The 7500-nt window shown below is 44.5% G+C and overlaps 1 protein-coding gene and 1 pseudogene across 1 annotated transcript in view; one reads left to right on the forward strand and one right to left on the reverse strand.

Moving 5' to 3' along the window:
• Positions 1-7241, forward strand: part of LOC125139351 — a 7321-nt pseudogene extending 80 nt beyond the window's left edge.
• LOC113658769 (regulator of G-protein signaling 11-like) overlaps positions 7171-7500 on the reverse strand; it is a 14874-nt gene continuing 14544 nt past the window's right edge. The window contains exon 17 of the mRNA XM_047802839.1: positions 7171-7500. This exon is cut by the window's right edge and continues 702 nt beyond it. The gene's annotated coding sequence lies outside the window, so the exon portion shown is untranslated.

The raw sequence follows: 7500 nt of genomic DNA on the forward strand, positions 1-7500 counted from the left end.
GCTTTATTTCAGTCTGATTGTGTTGTGACGTGTAGCTTATTATTATTATTATTATTATTATTATTATTATTATTATTATTATTATTAACATTAACACCTTTAATAAGGTGATAATTTAAGGTTCTGGGCATTATATATTTAATCATTTTATAAGCTGTATCCTTCCACATTGTTACAGAATCTCTAACAGGCTGAAGTGTTATAATAAATAATAGTAAATACAGAATTAGACAGAATTGGACCTGCACATGATAATGGTGTTGAATGTTCTTGTTCACAAATGTCCCCCTGTGACGTCACTGACCCAGATGTGAGCCATGTGTCTGGGTTCTACTCCAGTCCGCCCCAGAGGTTGTCTAAGTACAGCTGGTTCGGGAACGCGCGCCTGTTCCGGTTCCAGGTTCCTGAAGGGGCGGAGCTTGTGCACTGGTCCCTTACGTACTGCGTGGCTCCGGGTTCAGCTGCAGCGACCAGAACATCGCAGTGTAAGTAAATCTCCACACAGCTTCACACATCCAGCACATGCATTAGACTCCTAATAAACTTGGGCTAATTTGTTGATTGGTGCTTTTTAATTAAGATAAATAAATGAACCTAAGAGCATTATCTAATAACACAAGCGTTCTGGGGTATGAGGCAAAATGTAGTGTTTATTGCCACCAAAGAAGTGCAGATGATCTAATCAGAATATGAATAAGTGACATTTGCACAATATGATCTGACCCTGGACTGTAAGCCCCGCCCCCTCTCCCTGTCTCATCTCATCAGACACATTCACAGTGTTATTAAATTAGCTTTGATATGATTCTAATCCAGAGTCTGATCCAGAGTCTGATCCAAAGTCTGATCCAAAGTCTGATCCAGAGTCTGATCCAAAGTCTGTTGCCTCAGTACAGCAGCTGAGTTTCAATAAAAACTGCAGCAGTTTATAAAATATTGCATTCTCAGCCTAGCAGTAAGGAATTTTTTTACGTACTAACAGACACTTCCGGGCCGGAGCGCCGCCGGTCATCAACCCCATTAACACGTCTTTCCCGAATTCCACGGAATTCTCTCTGGCTTACAATCTGACTGTGAGTGTGAGGGACGCTCAGGCCATCAGCACCACGCTGTTTAACGTCACGCAGCCTGAAGCTGGAGACTGGTTCATTGCCGCTCATCTGCCTAAAGACGATGGCAAGATACAACAGCAGGTACACACTAACGTTCACTTTACTCACATTTATTATTGGTTTGCTGTAATATAACAGGAACGAAAATGTTTCTGACACTGGAGACTCCTTCCGTAAATGTTAAGTGACCATCTCCTTACTTTCCTTCATCATATCAGTGATTCTTAATGTTGAATTTCAGTGAAATCACTATACTATCATGTCACTATAACTGAGCTGTTACTATGGTAACCTGGCCACCAATCAGAGTGCAGAACGCTGTGAGTTAGTCCTGCTGGTGTGTTGGTGTAGCTGTAGTGATGGGCAGGAGGCAGGACCAGTGCTGACCAGTGGAGAGTATACAGAATGTTCAGCAAGGAATGCCTTTCAGTAGTGTGTGTGTGTGTGTGTGTGTGTGTGTGTGTGTGTGTGTGTGTGTGTGTGTGTTATTCAGGGGCTGCCATCGTGTTCGTATTTGTTGCAGCCACAGATGTATGTGAGGAGAGCCGTCAACACGCCGATCCTGCAGACCAACATTCCTCTCAATCAAACTCTCACTCAGCAACAAGCTCAGTACAGGTGTGTGTGTGTGTGTGTGTGTGTGTGTGTGTGTGTGTGTGTGTGTGTGTGTGTGTGTGTGTGTGTGTGTGTGGTTAGAGAATAGAGATATTCATCTGACCTCTGAGGCATGTATTCATGTAATAGTGACTTGTTTGCGTATGAGCTAATTATAGATATCTAGAAAAACAAGCATTCCGTCTACATTTTCTCTAACCTGAAAGGGCTGCAGATCAGGAACTTAGAGGAACTTACAGGAACTTAGAGGAACTTAGAGGAACTTACAGGAACTTACAGGAACTTACAGGAACTTACACTTAAAGATATTTCTGTTCCTGTAACTGAGTTTATTGCATCTTTGAGACTGTGCTGTGCTTCTTATTCTTTACATGAACATTAAAATGAAATGTTCCTGAATTTCCTCACAAGCACGTTCCTGCCTCTGAATGTTGAGTGTCTGTTCAGTGTTTAATTACGTCTTGAGTTCCTGTAGCTGTTGTTTAAAGGAGGAAGTAATACGTTGTCATGGTGATGAGTGATGAGGTTTAACTACTCTTCTGCTGCAGGGTTTATGTTCTGGAGTTTTCCCTCTAAGCTGGAAGTCTTTATCCAGTCGTGCTCAGTACAGACTGTTCCTGTTAGAGAGTGCTCGCTGTCAATCACTTTAGGCTCCGCTCTTTGGGCCAGAGCTCAGTGATTACAGCAAACTGCTCTGGGAACCAGCCGTGCTCTGTTTCTCTGTCCAATCCTCCGTGGAACACCTGGGTGAGGGTTTCAGTGCTCAGCCGAGCGAATGGAACAACGACCTTCAGCATCTCAGCAAACTACACAGGTCTGTCCTCATGGGTGTAAAGCTGGGGGGTGGTCCTCATCACTGACCATCTCCTCATGATGGAGACTGCTTCACCACATCATACACACACACACACACACACACACCCACACAGATCTCCTCATGATGGAGACTGCTTCACCACATCATACACACACACACACACACACACACACATATCCTCATGATGGAGATTGCTTCGCCACATCATACACACACACACACACACACACACACACACACACACACACACACACACACACACATCTCCTCATGATGGAGACTGCTTCACCACATCATACACACACACACACATATCCTCATGATGGAGACTGCTTCGCCACATCATACACACACACACACACACACACACGCATCTCCTCATGATGGAGACTCCTTTAATACATCATACACACCCAGACTCTCTCTCTCTCTCTCTCTCTCTCTCTCTCTCTCTCTCTCACAGCAAGCTGTAAGCCCTTGAGTGTCCCTGCAGATGTGAACATCTCCTTTCCCCTCAGCAGCTCGTCTCTCATACCATTCTCCAACACCTCACTGTACACTAACAGCTGCATCCAGACCCCAGCTGTGTTACGGGAGACACAGGACATCTTCTCAGTTCGCTTTACCATCACTAACAACAGTGTGACTGCACTGTCCCTCTTCCCCACCATGCTGACGCTGGAGCTGGACTCTGCAGACAGTGGGGGAGTGCTGATCCTCCAGCTCCAACTTAACACGGTGTGTGTGTCTGTGTGTGTCTGTGTGTATGTGTCTCTGTGTGTCTCTGTGTGTGTCTGTGTGTATGTGTCTCTGTGTGTGTCTGTGTGTGTCTGTGTGTGTCTGTGTGTGTCTGTGTGTCTCTGTGTCTGTGTGTGTCTGTGTGTATGTGTCTCTGTGTGTGTCTGTGTGTCTCTGTGTGTCTGTGTGTGTCTGTGTGTCTCTGTGTGTGTCTGTGTGTGTCTGTGTCTCTGTGTGTCTCTGTGTGTGTATATGTCTCTGTGTGTCTCTGTCTGTGTGTCTCTGTGTCTGTGTGTGTCTGTGTGTGTCTGTGTATGTCTCTGTGTCTGTGTGTGTCTGTGTGTGTCTGTGTGTGTCTGTGTGTGTCTCTGTGTGTCTCTGTGTGTCTCTGTGTGTCTCTGTGTGTGTCTGTGTCTCTGTGTGTCTCTGTGTGTCTCTGTGTGTCTCTGTGTGTCTCCGTGTGTCTCCCGTGTGTCTCTGTCTGTGTGTGTCTGTGTATGTCTCTGTGTCTGTGTGTGTCTGTGTGTGTCTGTGTGTGTCTGTCTGTGTGTCTCTGTGTGTCTGTGTGTCTCTGTCTGTGTGTCTCTGTCTGTGTGTGTGTGTCTGTGTGTCTCTGTCTGTGTGTCTCTGTGTGTCTCCGTGTGTCTCTGTCTGTGTGTCTCTGTGTGTCTCTGTCTGTGTGTCTCTGTGTGTCTCTGTCTGTGTGTCTCTGTCTGTGTGTCTCTGACTGTGTGTCTCTGTCTGTGTGTCTCTGTGTGTCTCCGTGTGTCTCTGTCTGTGTGTCTCTGTCTCTGTGTGTCTGTGTGTCTCCGTGTGTCTCTGTGTGTGTCTGTGTGTCTCTGTCTGTGTGTCTCTGTGTGTGTGTTGTTCTGCACTGTACAAAGTCCCAACTGTAATGTGTGTGTTGTTATCATCATCATCATCATCATAATAATAACAAAGGCTTCTTCTGTTCCAGACCTCTGTTACTGGTCCATTCGACAGTGTGAGGGTGTGTTTAACACCTTCTGCTCCTGTTCTCCAGCTCAACACTAGCCAGTCATGTGATGCAGGTGCATTACCACACACACACACACACACACACACACACACACACACACACACATTGACAACATAGACATATGCAAAAGTTATGAGATTTTTTAAATGTTGTGTGTGCGCGTGTGTGTGTGTGTGTTTATGTAGGATTCATGAAGGGATATCCACTCAGAGTGAACAGTAATGAAACAAAGGCGTTGTTGAGAATTCCATTTCCTAAACCTGTGACCTGGTACCTCAGTCTGCAAAGCATCTGTAACAACAGGTGTGTATATACACACACACACACACACACACACACACACACACACACAGAGCTGTTGAGTTCTGATTGGATGTCAGGTGTTAATTAGTTTTCTAGAACAGCAGCTCTGACAGTAGTTCAGGTTTATATTACTGTATTCAGTCTGAAATGGTTTCCATAGTAACAGTGGTTGTGCTGTTGTCAGTGTTGAATGCAGTAACATCTCGGCTGTGGTGAGTGTGTCGGCGAGTGTGAGTGCGTGTGTTGACGACTGCGGACCGTACGGAGAATGCAGGCTGCTGCGCACATACAGCTACATGTATGCTGCCTGTGTGTGTAAATCAGGTGTGACCCGTATACACACACACACACACACACACACACACACACACACACACACACACACACACACAGGATGTGATTGTATTTGTACATTTACCTGACAGGTTTTAATTTTTCATTAACAAGGTGTTTGCTAAAAGAGATCATGTGTATGTTAAATCCTACATTGTGTGTGTGTGTGTGTGTGTGTGTGTGTGTGTGTGTGTGTGTGTGTGTGTGTGTACCAGGTTGGTTGGGTTGGAGCTGCTCAGATGGATCCAGTGCTCTGTCGTTCTCTAGGCAGTTAACCGCGGTGCTTCTGCTCACGCTCAGTAACCTGCTCTTCATCCCTCCCATCGTGGTTGCACTGTACCGAGGCTATCACACAGAGGCCACAGTCTACCTCTTCACCATGTTCTTCTCCACCGTGTGTAACATCCTCACACACCACACACTCATCACTTCCACTTAAATACACACATTAAGTGTGTTTTATAAGAGGAGTTAGGAGAAAGACAACAGTAACAACATAACAGATAAACTGATACCTAATTCTGTAAATAATAAAAATACACTGAAGTGTTGTATATACAGTGTGTGTGTGTGTGTGTGTGTGTGTGTGTGTGTGTGTAGTTTTATCATGCATGTGATCAGCCCGGAGTGACGGTGCTCTGCATCATGGACTATGACACATTGCAGTTCTGTGACTTCCTGGGCTCCGTGGTGTCCGTGTGGGTCACTATTGTCTGCATGGCTCGTCTGAAGGACACTCTGAAATACGTAGGTGTATTACGGAAATTCAGAACACACACACACACACACACACACACACACACACACACACTCCTGGATCCTTATTTGTGTGTGCATAACACACATCTCTCCTGTACTCCAGGTCTTCTTCTTGGGTGGCACTCTCCTTGTCGCCATGGCGATGCAGCTGGACCGCAGAGGTTTGTGGAACCTTCTAGGTCCTGTGCTGTTTGCATTAGCCACCATGATAACCACCTGGGTAAGAGTCGCACCGTCTGCTTGTATGTAGTCAGAATCAGAAGTCAGTATTCTTCACTGTTCCTTCTGCACACGTTCATCATCAACATTTATTACAGATTTATCGTACTGTGAAACGTCGTCACTGTTACCCACCCACGTGGAAGCGCTGGGTTTTCTTCCTGATCCCCGGCATACTGTCAGCGGTCATAGGGCTGTGTGTATATGCCTTCGCTCAGACCGACAGCAACTACTACTACACACACTCCATCTGGCACATTGTGGTGGCCACCAGTGTGGTGTTCCTGCTGCCACCACGTGAGAAGAACATCCCACCCTGGGGCTGGTCACACAAACTGTGTGGATATAAAATCTGTCTAAACCAGAAGGAAGACCTGAACATTGTTTCCTAACTGCACACACACACACACACACACACACACACACACACCTACCTTGTTCAGGTGTAATGAGACAGGGTTTTATGTAACTCAGATGACTTTATGAGCAGAAATAAAAAAAACTACACATTAAAATGAAACACATCGACAGCACATAATCAGAAAGGGGCGGTCCTTACTAAACATGCTTAGTGCTGATTGGACACATTGTATCACATGACTCACATGAAAAAAAGAAGAGCACTTTATTAGTTTAATGTGAAGTCACTGTTGTTATTCCAGTATACAGGGATTTAGAGGATTCTCACAGACATAACTATACATTTAGAATGTACACATTAAATATAAACCACGAAATAAAAACCTCAGAAGTCTGAAATAAACACGAGAAACCTTGCAGAAGTAAACCCAAGGTTCTGGGCTGTGGTTCTCTAAACGTTTCTCATTCTAATTTTCTTCAAACAAAACCCTAAAATTATAAATTGTGACTGAAAGCATCAGTAGATTCAGTTTGACAGAACATCCACCAGCCAATCAGCAGTGAGCGTGTCATGGCAGTAAGTCCCGCCCCTTTTGTGTGTTGAGATGGAAGGTGTGATGACCTGCAGCACTAAACGTACCTGTGGCCAGTGTGAGCAGAATTCTGTAGGTTCTCCTCTCACATGTCAGCTTTATTTATCTAAAGACTACTACTGACACTGCACTGTTATTATTACACAGTCAATTGTGGTTTGAGCACTTTTTGTGTGTGTGTGTGTGTGTGTGTGTGTGTGTGTGTGTGTGTGTGTGTGTGTGTGTGTGTGTGTGTGAGAGAGAGAGAGAAAGACCCTATTTATAGGATTTCTTGGTTCTTTTATCTTATTGGTTCATGGACCTCCTCAGCACTTCATTATGGTGTGTGTGTGTGTGTGTGTGTGTGTGTGTGTGTGTGTGTGTGTGTGTGTGTGTGTGTACACACTAGTTAAGCATTAAAATCAGTATGCATGTGATGATTAAATAATAACTAATAAGAGAATATGGGTTCTACAATGAGGTGAACATGATTATTATTAATAAATCTGAATGAGGAATGTTTTATTAACCGACAAATTGTTTTAGTATTAAATTTACTTTGTAAGGATTTTAATAAACTCTGATCAGTCCTAATAAAGTGATTACTCGATTATGTCAAAGTTTTTTCAAGGATTTTTCAGATGTTTTGTGGTATTTGGATGTGAACCCCGT

The sequence above is a fragment of the Tachysurus fulvidraco genome, chromosome 18 (assembly GCF_022655615.1).
Source record: "Tachysurus fulvidraco isolate hzauxx_2018 chromosome 18, HZAU_PFXX_2.0, whole genome shotgun sequence".
NCBI classification, from domain to species: Eukaryota; Metazoa; Chordata; class Actinopteri; order Siluriformes; family Bagridae; genus Tachysurus; species Tachysurus fulvidraco.